This window comes from Pristiophorus japonicus, chromosome 6 (assembly GCF_044704955.1).
Source record: "Pristiophorus japonicus isolate sPriJap1 chromosome 6, sPriJap1.hap1, whole genome shotgun sequence".
NCBI classification, from domain to species: Eukaryota; Metazoa; Chordata; class Chondrichthyes; family Pristiophoridae; genus Pristiophorus; species Pristiophorus japonicus.
Genome location: NC_091982.1, coordinates 158,322,473 through 158,335,134, shown reverse-complemented (window position 1 = coordinate 158,335,134; position 12,662 = coordinate 158,322,473). Strand labels below are relative to the sequence as shown.

Genomic DNA, 12,662 nt, shown 5'->3' with positions numbered 1-12,662 from the left:
GGTGCTGCTTGTGAGCCAGAAGGGAATGGGACACTCTTGGACAGCTTCAGAAGAATAGCAAGAGGCTGGGTTGGAAGTGCTGATCTTTGTCAGCAGCCGCAAACTCTCAGACACAACTTAGTAAACCCAGGCTGTTAGTGTGAAATGCTGCAGTTAGTTTATGGATTGAACCTGGAAAAATTTGTTCTGCGGGATTTAAGGTGCCAGCCCTGGCTCAGCAGTAGCACTCTCACCTCTCAGTTAGAATGTAGTGCCGTCAAGCCCCACTCCAGGATTTAGGCACATAATCTGTGCTGACACTTAAGTGTAGGACTGAGGGTGTCACAGATGTCATCTTTTGGATGAGATGTGAAACCGAGGCCTGGTAAGCTGGATGCAGAGATCCTAAGCCGTATGCAGAGATCCTAAGCCTAGTGGCTTCCCTCGACCAAAACCACCAAAAGAAGACTAACAATTAATTTATCCCATTGCTGTTCATGGAACCTTGCTATGTGCAGATTTACTGGCCTGTTTGCCCACAACAACAGTGACAATACTTCAAAAGTAATTCATTAGCTGTGAAGCAGTTTGGGCTGATAAAGGTGCTAGTTATTTATTTCAATTCCACTTTAGGCACTGTATTTACCGACTGAGACTGTAACATTTCTTGAAATATATTTTTATAGATTCACCACTATTCAGTAATATAATTAAATCAGCTGTATTGGAATCAGAGGATTAAGGAATAATATTTAGTAAAAGGTTACCAATTGTTTTACGCTATTTAGAAAGTCTTTATTTTGCAGTATCTTTACAATGAGGGCTATTTTCAATTGCTGATTAGCCCATTTATGCGGGAAAGCTGAGTAGCCAGCAGTTAATTTTTTTTTTTAAATAATTGTTCACCACTTGGCAGTCTGACACCCAGGCAAGTCTGCAAATGTGAGAACAGCACTCCCACCCAAAGCAGGCAGGAGCTTACTTGACTATGCAAATCAATGGCCTACGCCACTTGTCGGAGTCCATTTGCAATGTTCAGTACCAATGAGAGGGAGCGTTCCCCGCGCACGTTCGCCTATTGCTACCAAGCCTTGGGCAGCCCAATCAGTGGTCCCACAGGAGTTCGCTCACAAAACAGCCACTAACATTTTTCTGCATCTTTTTGTAGGGACAGGAAGAGCTGACCCCACAAAAATACTGTGACCTGCTGCTGGTCACTCAGTGCCATCCCTAACCCCCATTTACAATTTTTTCCCAACTCGCCTCCATTTTGGAGCTGCCAGATTTCCCCCCTAAACATTCCAGGGTATATGATGTTTTGAAAAGACACACAGAATGGAAAAGGGGGGTGGGGGGGGGGGGGCTAGCCCTGATAATAAAGGATGACAGAAGAACAACAGAGAGGAGATCAGGAAGTAGAATCAGTATAGTTGGAGATAAGAAATAACAAGGGACAGAAAACACTGGTGGGAGCAGTTAATAGGTCCCCTAACTGTAGCTATACCATTGGACAGAGTATTAATCAACAAATAATAGGAGCTTGTAACAAAGATAATGCAATAATTGTGGGGGAATTTAATCTTCATATAGTTTGGGCAAATCAAATTGGCAAAGGTAGTCTGGAGGACAAGTTCTTGGAATTCATTTGAGACAGTTTCCTGGAACAATACATTGTGGAACCAACCAGGGAACGGCCTATGTGTGTAATGAGACAGGGTTAATTTGTAATCACATAGTAAAGGGTCCTCTAGGGAAGAGTGATCTAATATAATAGAATTTCATATTGAGTTTGAGTGAAATACGTAAGTCTGAAACTAGAGTCTTAAACTTAAATAAATCTAATTACATCGGTATAAGGGGCAAGTTGGCAAAGGTAGATTGGAAAATTAGATTAAAAGGTATGTCAGTAGATTAGCAGTGGCAAATATTTAAAGAAATATCCCAAAATTTTCAACGAATATACATTCCATTAAGAAATTAAAACTCCATGGGAAAAGTAACCCATCCTTGGCTAACTAAAGAAGTTAAGGATGGTGTTAGATTAAAAGAGGCTTATAATGTTGCGAAGAATAGTAGTAAGCCTGAGGATTGGGAGAGTTTTATAAACCAGCAAAGGATGACCAAATATTGATAAAAAAGGGAGAAAATAGAATGTGAGAGTAAACTAGCAATAAATATAAAAATAGATTGCAAGAGCTTCTACAAATATGTAAAAAGAAAGTGAGTAGCAAAAGTAAGTGTTGGTCCCTTGAAGGCTGAAACAGAAGAAATTATAATGCGGAATAAGGAAATGACAGAAACCTGAAACAAATATTTTGTATCAGACACAGAAAGCATACCAAGTGTAGTGGGGAACCAAGGGGCTAATAAGAGAGCAGTACTTAAAGTAATTAAGATCAGTAGAGAAAAAGTACTTGAGAAACAAATGGGACTAAAAGTTGACAAATCCCCTGGACCTGATGGCCTGTATCCTAGGGTTCTAAAAGAGGTGGCTGCAGAGATAGCATTAGCTGTGATCTTCCAAAATTCCTTAGATTCAAGAACAGTCCCAGCGGATTGGAAGGTAGCAAATGTAAGACTGCTATTCAAGAAAGGAGGGAGGGGGAAAACAGGGATCTACAGGCAAGTTAGCCTGACATCAGTCATTGGTAAAATACTGGAATCCATTATTCAGGAAGTGGTAATAAGACACTTAGAAAATCATAATACAATTAGACAGTCAGCATAGTTTTATGAAAGAGAAATCGTGTTTAACAAATTTATTAAAATTTTTTGAGGATGTAACTAGCAGGGTAGATAAAGGAGAATTAGTGGATGGAGTATATTTGGATTTCCAAAAGGCATCTGATAAGGTGCCATATAAAAGGTTATTATGCAAGATAAGGGCTCATGGAGTTGGGGGTAATAGCATGGACAGATGATTGATCAATGGAAAGAAAACAAAGGGGCCGAAATTGGTGAAGGGCAAGGGCCACCCAAGGAACCGCCAAGATACCTGATGGTACTCTGGGCGGGGTTTTTGGCAAAAGGGTTCTTGAAAGGGTGGCCGACAGCAAAAGAGGGAGTTACGCCGTCAATCTGGGCGGCAGCGGACGGGAGCTCTCATTCTTGGCAGCAAAGGCACTTACCGCCCAAGTGTCACCGAGGATGGAGTCGGGCCCACGTAGGGTTGAAGAGCTGCAAATAAAAAGCATCAAAAAAACCCATCGGAAGACCTTCAGGAGACCCCATCAAGGTAAGTCGCTGTAAAGAAAAAAAATTTAAAATTGTTTATTAACTTTTTTTTTCAGCTCTTCATACCTAGGGATGGCAGTGCAGCTCAATCCCGCGGAGCACACATCCTGCAGCATGTGGGATGTCCTGGACGCTTCGTGCAGCCTAGACAACCATGTGTGCAGGAGGTGTCTCCAGCTTCAACTGCTCGAGCTCCGCGTTTTGGAGCTGGAGCAGCGGGTGGAGTCAATACGATGCATCCGTGAGGCTGAGAGCTACGTGGATAACACATTTCAGGAGGTGGTCACCCCGCAGCTTAAAGGTAGAGGGGAAGTGGGTGATCACCAGATATAGTAAGTGTGCTAGGCAGGTGGCGCAGGAGTCCCCCTGTGAGTCAATCTCGCTTTCAAACCGATATTGCGAGGATGATGGTGCCTCTGGGGAGTGCAGCCAGAGCCAATTTCAAGGCACCACGGGTGGCTCAGCTGCACAGGAGGGAGGGACGAAGAACAAAAGAGTCCTAGTGATAGGGATTCTATAGTTAGAGGAACAGACAGGCGTTTCTGCGGCCGTAGACATGACTCCCGAATGGTTTTATGCCTCCCTGGTGCCACGGTCAAGGATGTCACAGAGCGGATGCAGGGCATCTGGAGGGGGGGGGGGAGGGTAAACAGCTAGAGGCCGTGGTCTATATTGGGACCAACGACACAGGTAAAATGAGGGATGAGGTCCTACAGGAAGAATTCAGGGAGCTAGGAAGAAAATTAAAGGGTCGGACCTCAAAGGTAGTAATTTCCGGGTTACTACTGGTGCCACGTGCTAATGAGTATAAGAATAGGCTAGAGAGGATGAACAAGTTGATGTCGGAGGGAGGGCTTTAAATTCTTGAGGCATTGCGACCGCTTCTGGGGGAGATGGGACCTGTACAAACCGGACGGGTTGCGCCTCAACAGCGCCGGGACCAATATCCTCGCGGGGAGTTTTGCTAGTGCTGTTGGGGAGAGTTTAAACTAGCTTGGCAGGGAGATAGGAACCTGAGAACGAATTCAAAAGGGAAGGAAGTAAAGCAGAAATTGGATAGCAAGAATCTAGAAAGCGAATCTGTAAGACAGAGGAAACATTTGGTAAGCAAGGAGGTCTTCCTGTGCTGAATGGTATATACTTTAATGCTAGGAGTATAACGAATAAGGCGGATGAGCTAAGAGTACAGGTAGACACTTGGGAGTATGACATTACAGCCATTACAGAAACATGGCAGATCAATATTCCTGGCTACAGGATTTTGAGACACGATAGAGAGGGGGTTAAAAAGGGCGGGGGGGGGGGGGTTGCGGTACTGATTAAAGAAACTATTACAGTGGTGACGAGAGATGATATGTTAGAGGGATCATCAAATGAGGCCATATGGGTCGAATTGAAAAATAAAAAAAGGGGCGATCACACTGCTGGGCGTGTATTATAGATCCCCAAACAGTGGGTGGGAGATAGAGGAACAAATATGTAGGCAAATTGCTGTGAAGTCTAAAAACCCATAGGGTAGTAATAGTAGGGGATTTTAACTATCCAAATATTGATTGGGACAAATTTAGTGTGAAGGGTATAGAGAATGCGGAATTCTTGAAATGCATTCAAGAGAACTTTTTTAGTCAGTATGTAGCAAGCCCAAACGAGAGGGGGTGGTCTTGGATTTAGTTTTGGGGAATGAAGCTGGGCAGGTTGAAGGGGTATTAGTGGGAGAGCACTTGGGCGCCAGTGACCATAATTCAGTCAGATTCAAGTTGGTTATGGATAAGGACAAGAATAGGCCTGGAATAAAAGTTCCGAATTGGAGAAAAGCTAATTTTGCTAAGTTAAGGAGTGATTTGGCCATAGTGGACTGGAAACAGCTACTTGTGGGTAAATCAGTGTCGGAACAGTGGGAGGCATTCAAGGAGGAGATTCCGACGGCTCAGACCAAACATGTGCCCTTAAAGAAAAAAGCTGGGAAAAATAATTCTAGAGCCCCCTGGATGTCTAGGGACTTACAGGGGAGGATTAAGAAAAAAAGGGACGGTTACATCATATACCAACGGCTAAATACTTTAGAATCTTTAGAGAAATATAGAAAGTTAAGAGGCAAAATTAAAAAGGATATGAGGAATGCTAAGAGAGAGCACGAGAAATTCTTGGCCAGTAAAATTAAGGAAAACCCTAAGATGTTCTATAAATATATTAAGAGTAAGAGGGTAACTAAAGAAAGGGTAGGGTCTATTAGAGACCATGGGGGTAATCTTTGTGTGGAGGCAGAAGATGTTGGGAGGGTTCTTAATGAATACTTTGCATCTGTTTTCACAAAGGAAAGGGGTAATGCAGATATTGCTATCGAGGAGGAGTGTGATATTCTGGATGAAATAAATATAGTGAGAGAGGAAGTATTAAGGGGTTTAGCAGCTTTGAAAGTAGATAAGTCCCCAGGCCTGGATGAAATGCATCCCAGGCTCTTGAGCGAAGTAAAGGAGGAAATAACAGAGGCCTTGACCATCATTTTCCAGTCCTCTTTGGATCTGGGCATGGTGCCGGAGAATTGGAGGACTGCTAATGTAATACCCTTGTTTAAGAAGGGAGAAAGGGATAGGCCGAGTAATTACAGGCCTGTCAACCTAACCTCAGTGGTGGGAAAATTATTGGGAAAAATCCTGTCTGAAAGACAGGATAAATTTGCATTTGGAAAGGCAAGGATTAATTAGGGACAGTCAGCACGGATGTGTTAAAGGAAGATCGTGTTTGACTAACCTGATTGAATTTTTTGAGGAGGTAACTAAGAGGGTCGATGAGGGTAGTGTGTGCGATGTAGTATATGGACTTTAGCAAGGCTTTTGATAAGGTCCCACAAGGTAGACTGGTCATGAAGGTTAAAGCCCATGGGATACAGGGCAAAGTGGCAAGTTGGATCCAAAACTGTCTTGGAAGTAGGAAGCAAAGGGTAATGATTGATGAATGTTTTTGTGACTGGAAGGATGTTTCCAGTGGGGTTCCACAGGGCTCAGTACTGGGCCCCTTGCTTTTTGTGGTATATATCAACGATTTAGATTTGAATATAGGGCGTATAATTAAGAAGTTTGCAGACGACACCAAAATTGGCTGTGTGGTTGATAATGAAGAGGAATGTCATGGGCTGCAGGAGGATATGAATCTACTGGTCAGAGCAGTGGCAAATGGAATTTAATTCAGAGAATTGTGAGGTGATGCACTTTGGGAGGGCTAATAAAGAAAGGGTATACACATTAAGCATTCGGCCACTTAATAGTGTAGATGAACAAAGGGACCTAGGAGTGCTTGTCCACAGATCCCTGAAAGTAGCAGGCCAAGTGGATAAGGTGGTTAAGAAGGCATACGGAATGCTTGCCTTTATTGGCCGAGGCATAGAATATAAGAGCTTATGAGGTTATGAGAATATAAGAGGTTATGCTTAAATTGTATAATACTTTGGTTAGATCACAGCTGGAGCACTGCGTGCAGTTCTGGTCACCTATTATAGGAAGGATGTGATTGTACTAGGGAGGGTGCAGAGGAGATTTACTAGGATGCTGCCTGGAATGGAGAATCTTAGTTATGAGGACAGATTGGATAGGCTGGGTTTGTTTTCATTGGAACAGAGAAGGTTAAGAGGAGATCTCACCGAGGTATACAAAATATTGAAGGGCCTGGATATAGTGGATAGTAAAGGTCTATTTCCATTGGTGGAGGGGCCTATTACGAGGGCGCATAGTTTTAAGGTGGTTGGTGGAAGGTTTAGAGGGGATTTGAGGGGGGGCTTCTTTACCAGAGGGTTGTGGGGATCTGGAACTCGCTGCCTGGAAGAGTGTGGATGCAGAAACCCTCACCACTTTTAGGAGATGATTGGATGGGCACTTAAAGTGCAGTAACCTGCAGGATTATGGACCTAGAGCTGGTAATTGGGATTAGACTAGATGAGCTTTTGTTGGACGGTGCAGATATAATGGTAAGTACTGCAGGGAATAGAATACGGCCAGGGTGATCTCCTGGACTAGTTTCGATCGCCTGGATGGGTCGGAGAGGAATTTTCCCAGATTCTTTCTCCCTAAATTTGCCTGGGTTTTTAATCTGATTTTTGCCTTTCCCAGGAGATCACATGGCTCCGGTTGGGGTGGAGTGTAGATGTTTTCAGTATAAGGGGTGTCGCAGTTGTGTGAGGCGGACTGGTTGGACTGGGTGCTCTGTGCCTTTCCGTCATTGCTCATAGGTTTATATGTCACCTTTAGGGCTGCTGACCAAGGGCCGTGCGGCTCTTTGTCGGCCGGCGCGGACACGATGGGCCGAAATGGCCTCCTTCTGCGCTGTAAATTTCTATGTTTCTTACTGGTGGGGACAGACCAGCCTCCTTTCAGCGGTCCACCCCATTGTGGAGCCGACTCCCGCCCGCACAAATCTGGCATCTCGGCGGGAGGTCAGTTGTGCCATTTGTCCGTCCACTGACGTCAGTTTCGACCCCAGAAAGTAGGGATAAACGAATCATTTTCAGGTTGGCAGGCTGCCGCAAGGATCAGTGCTTGGGCTTCAGCTATTTACAATTTATATTAATGGCTTAGATGAAGGGACTGAGCGTAATGTATCCAAGTTTGCTGACGATACAAAGCTAGGAAAAGTAGGCTGAGAGGAGGACACAAAGAGCCTGCAAATGAATATAGGCAGATTAAGTGAGTGGGCAATAAGGTGGCAGGTGGAGTATAATGTGGGGAAATGTGGGGTTATTCACTTTGATAGGAAGAATAGAAAAACAGACTATTTTTTAAATGGTGAGAAACTACTAAATGGTGTTCGGAGAGAGTTAGGTGTCCTCGTACAGGAAACACAGAGTTAGCATACAGGTATAGCAAGCAATTAGGAAGGCAAATGGCATATTAATCTTTATTGCAAGGGGGATGGAGTACAAGAGTAAGGAAGTCTTGCTACAATTTGGTGAGACCACACCTGGAGTACGGTGCACAGTTTTGGTCTCCTTATCTGACGAAGGACATACTTGCCTTAGAGGTGGTGTAACAAAGGTTCACTAGATTGATTCCTGGGATGAGAAGGTTGTCCTATGAGGAGAGATTGAGGCTCTACTCTCTGGAGTTTAGAAGAATGAGAAATGATCTCATTGAAACATAAGATTCTGAGGGGGATTGACCGGGTAGATGCCAAAAGGTTGTTTCCCCTGGCTGGAGAGTCTAGAACTAGGGGGCGTGGTCTCAGGATAAGGGGCCGGTCTTTTAAAACTCATGAGGAGGAATTTCTTCACTCAGAGGGTTGTGTATCTTTGGAATTCTCTACCCCAAAGGGCTGTGGATGCTTTGTCTTTGAATATATTCAAGGCTGCGATAGATAGATTTTTGGACACTAGAAGAATCGAGGGATAAGGGGATCGGGCGAGAAAGTGGTGTTGAGGTCAAAGGTCAGCCATGATCTTATTGAATGGTGAGGCTGTGTGGCCTAGTCCTGCTCCTATTTTTTATGTTTTTACTCACCCCCCACCCAATACTAGGGTTGCCAACTATGACTTAAGCTATTACAGGCGATTTTTGTTTCCAACATGATGTAATGTCATTAATTGTACTGTTGGGCCACTAGGAGTGAATGTTGAAAATTGCCTTCCAGAGCCTCATCAAGTGTAATATGTGACCCACCAGGGTCAAAGGTCACCCACTAGAGTCAAAGGTACTTCCTTCCCCTTTTGTGATGGCGAAGGCAGAAGAATCCACATTAACCCTCACAGGATTTTTAAAAAATCAACTTACCAGTCTGCTGTACATAAACTCCTCACAGGGCACAAGTGTCCAACACCACGCATATCTACAAGCACAGCGTGGGAGGCGGAGAGGAACCAGAGGAAATGCCGGTGGTTGTCAGGCAGTATTGTCAAATGCTGGCGGTTGGCACCGTACGCCCTTTGTGCTTTCTTTCACATTCTCTGCCAGTGACTATTCCTTTTTCCCGCCTCCCCCTCCGGCATCACATTCCTGATGCGGGGAGACTTGCCCGGCGCGAATCATCCTGATCGACCGTTAATTTAAACGGCCAGAAAATAATCGCGCGCAAGCGCCACCGCTGCCCGTGACCATAGTTCAGGTGCGTGCTCGCTGGCAGGCAGGCGAGGTGGCTGACCCCTCCGCTATTTGCTCGGTTTATATATAATATAATAGCTGTGGGTTTCCATTCAGCAGGCAGATAGACACTAGGGAGACCGGACGTTCCGATACACTGACAAACACAGAGAGATAAAGCGACTACTCATCATCATCATCATAGGCAGTCCCTCGGAATCGAGGGAGATTTGCTTTCTCTCTTAAAATGAGTCCTTAGGTGGCTGTACAGTCCAATACGAGAACCACAGTCCCTGTCACAGGTGGGACAGACAGTCGTTGAGGGAAAGGGAGGGTGGGCCTGGTTTGCCGCACACTCTTTCTGCTGCCTGCGCTTGATTTCTGCATGCTCTCAGCGATGGGACTGGAGGTGTTCAGCGCCCTGCCGGATGCACTCCCTCTACTTGGGGCAGTCTTTGGCCAGGGACCTTCAGGTGTCGGTGGGGATGTTGCACTTTATCAGGAAGGCTTTGAGGTTGCCCTTGTAACACTTCCTCTGCCCGTTGGCTCGCTTGCCATGAAGGAGTTCCGAACAGAGCGCTTACTTTGGGAATCTTGTGTCAGGCATGCGAACAATGTGGCCTGCCCAGCGGAGCTGATCAAGTGTGGTCAGTGCTTCAATGCTGGGGATGTCGGCTTGGTCGAGGACGCTAATGTTGGTGCTTCTGTCCTCCCAGGGGATTTGTTGGATCTTACAGAGACATCGTTGGTGGTATTTCTGCAGCGGCTTGAGGTGTCTACTGTACATGGCCCATGTCTCTGAGCCATACAGGAGGGCGGGTATTACTACAGCTCTGTAGACCATGAGCTTGGTGGCAGGTTTGAGGGCCTGGGCTTCAAACAATCTTTTCCTCAGGTTGCCGAAGGCTGCACTGGCGCATTTGAGGCGGTGTTGTATTTCATCGTCAATGTCTGCTCTTGTTGATAAGAGGCTCCCGAGGTATGGGAAATGGTCCACGTTGTCCAGGGCCGCGCCATAGATCTTGATGACTTGGCGACGACATGCTGGTGGAGAACCTTTGTCTTACGGATGTTTAATGCAAGGCCCGTGCTTTCGTACGCCTCAGTGAAGATGTCGACTATGTCCTGGAGTTCAGCCTCTGTATGTGCGCAGATGCAGTCGTCGTCCGCGTACTATAGCTCGACGACAGAGGTTGGGGTGGTCACACTCTGCGCCTGACTGACAGCTCGCAGTCAGATGTTGCTACTTGACCAACTCTAACATAGGAAGAAGAAATAATTTAAAGAAAGTCCAAGCCAGACTCACTAAGGATTTCCTTGCCGCAACAATCACCCGTGAATTGTGCGCTGTGCACTTGGGGCACTCAGCTTGTCCTGTAGGTATTATATTGCACTATATTTGATGTGCATATTGTGTTATCTATGCAACAAAGGTTCAAACTGAGTACTGTTTAACTAAGCAAGGTATAACCTTGGCTCTGCTTTATTTAGGCCCAAAGTGCCTGACTCTCAAAATGGCTGGCCTTTTATACCTGAGCAGCACCATGGGGTTAATGTAACCCCACTTTTTAAAAGAGGGAGAGAGAAAACAAGGAATTATCGACCGGTTAGCCTGTCATCGGTAGTGGGAAAAGTATTGGAAACAATTATTAAAAATGTAATTACAGCACATTTGGAAAGCAGTGACAGGATTGGTCCAAGTCAGCATGGATTTATGAAAGGGAAATCATGCTTGACAAATCTTTTGGAATTTTTTGAGGATGTAACTAGTACAGTGGACAAGGGAGAACCTGTTGATGTGGTGTATTTGGAATTCAGAAAGCTTTTGACAAGGTCCCACACAAGAGATTAGTGTGCAAAATTAAAGCACATGGTATTGGGGGTAATGTATTGACGTGGATAGAGAACTGGTTGGCAGACAGGAAGCAAAGAGTAGGAATAAACGGGTCCTTTTCAGAATGGCAGGCAGTGATTAGTGGGGTACCCTCTTCTCAATCTTCCTCGCTGCCATGCTCCACCTCACAATTGATAAGCTCCCCGCTGGAGTGGAGCTAAACTACAGAACCAGTGGGAAGCTGTTCAACCTTTGCCGTCTGCAGGCCAGATCCAAGACCACTTCAACCTCTGTCGTCAAGCTACAGTACGTGGACGACGCCTGCGTCTGTGCACACACAAAGGTTGAACTCTAGGACATAGTCGACGTATTTATGCTTTCATATGCCTTACGCTAAACAATAGTAAGACAAAGGTCCTCCACCAGCCTGTCCTCGCTGCACAGCACTGCCCCCCCAAACATCAAGATCCACGGCGTGGCCCTGGACAACGTGGACCACTTCCCCTATCTCGGGAGCCTCCTATCAATAAGAGCAGGCATTGATGATGAGATCCAACACCGCCTCCAGTGCACCAGTGCAGCCTTCGGCTGCCTGAGGAAAAGAGTGTTTGAAGATAAGTCCCTCAAAACTGTCACCAAGCTCATGGTCTACAAGGCCGTAGTAATACCCGCCCTCCTGTATGGCTCAGAGACGTGGACCATGTACAGTAGACACCTCAAGTCGCTGGAGAAATACCACCAGCGATGTCTCCTCAAGATCCTTCAAATCCCCTGGGAGGACAGACACACAAACATTAGCGTCCTCGTCCAGGCCAACATCCCCAGCATTGAAGCACTGACCACACTTGATCAGCTCCACTGGGCAGGCCACATAGTTCGCATGCCATACACGAGACTCCCAAGCGCTCTACTCGGAACTCGTCCACGGCAAACGAGCCAAAGGCAGGCAGAGGAAACTTTACAAGGACACCCTCAAAGCCTCCCTGATATAGTGCGACATCCCCACTGACACCTGGGAGTCCCTGGCCATAGACCGTCCTAAGTGGAGGAAGTGCACTCGGGAGTGCGCTGAGCTCCTTAAGTATCGTCGCTGAGAGTATGCAGAAATCAAGCGCAGGCAGCGGAAGAAGCGTGCGGCAAACCAGGCTCCCTGCCCACCCTTTCCCTCAACAACTATCTGTCCGACCTGTGACAGAGACTGTGGTTCTCATATTGGATTGTACAGCCACCTAAGAACTCCTGCTAAGAGTGGAAGCAAGTCTTCCTCGATTCCGAGGGACTGCCTATGATGATGATGATGACCGCAAGGTTCAGTGCTGGGACCCCAGCTATTTACGATATACATTAATGATTTAGATGAAGGAATTGAATGTAATATCTCCAAGTTTGCAGATGACACTAAGCTGGATGGCAGTGTGAGCTGTGAGGAGGATGCTAAGAGGCTGCAGGGTGACTTGGACAGGTTAGGTGAGTGGGCAAATGCATGGCAGATGCAGTATAATGTAGCTAAATGTGAGGTTATCCACTTTGGTGGCAGAAACAGGAAGGCAGAA

At 45.9% G+C, this 12,662-nt stretch overlaps 1 protein-coding gene across 5 annotated transcripts in view; it reads right to left on the bottom strand.

Annotated features, from left to right (window-relative positions):
* Nucleotides 1-9,229, bottom strand: part of LOC139265269 (complement C1q and tumor necrosis factor-related protein 9) — a 119,571-nt gene extending 110,342 nt beyond the window's left edge. For 4 of the 5 annotated variants that reach the window (XM_070882215.1, XM_070882213.1, XM_070882218.1 and 1 more), the window contains exons 1-2: nucleotides 8,970-9,229; nucleotides 3,108-3,222 (exon numbers count right to left, since the gene is read on the bottom strand). The gene's annotated coding sequence lies outside the window, so the exon portion shown is untranslated. The remainder of the gene's footprint in view (nucleotides 1-3,107; nucleotides 3,223-8,969) is intronic. The other variant, XM_070882216.1, reaches the window with a different exon arrangement.
* Between the last annotated feature and the right edge of the window lie 3,433 nt (nucleotides 9,230-12,662).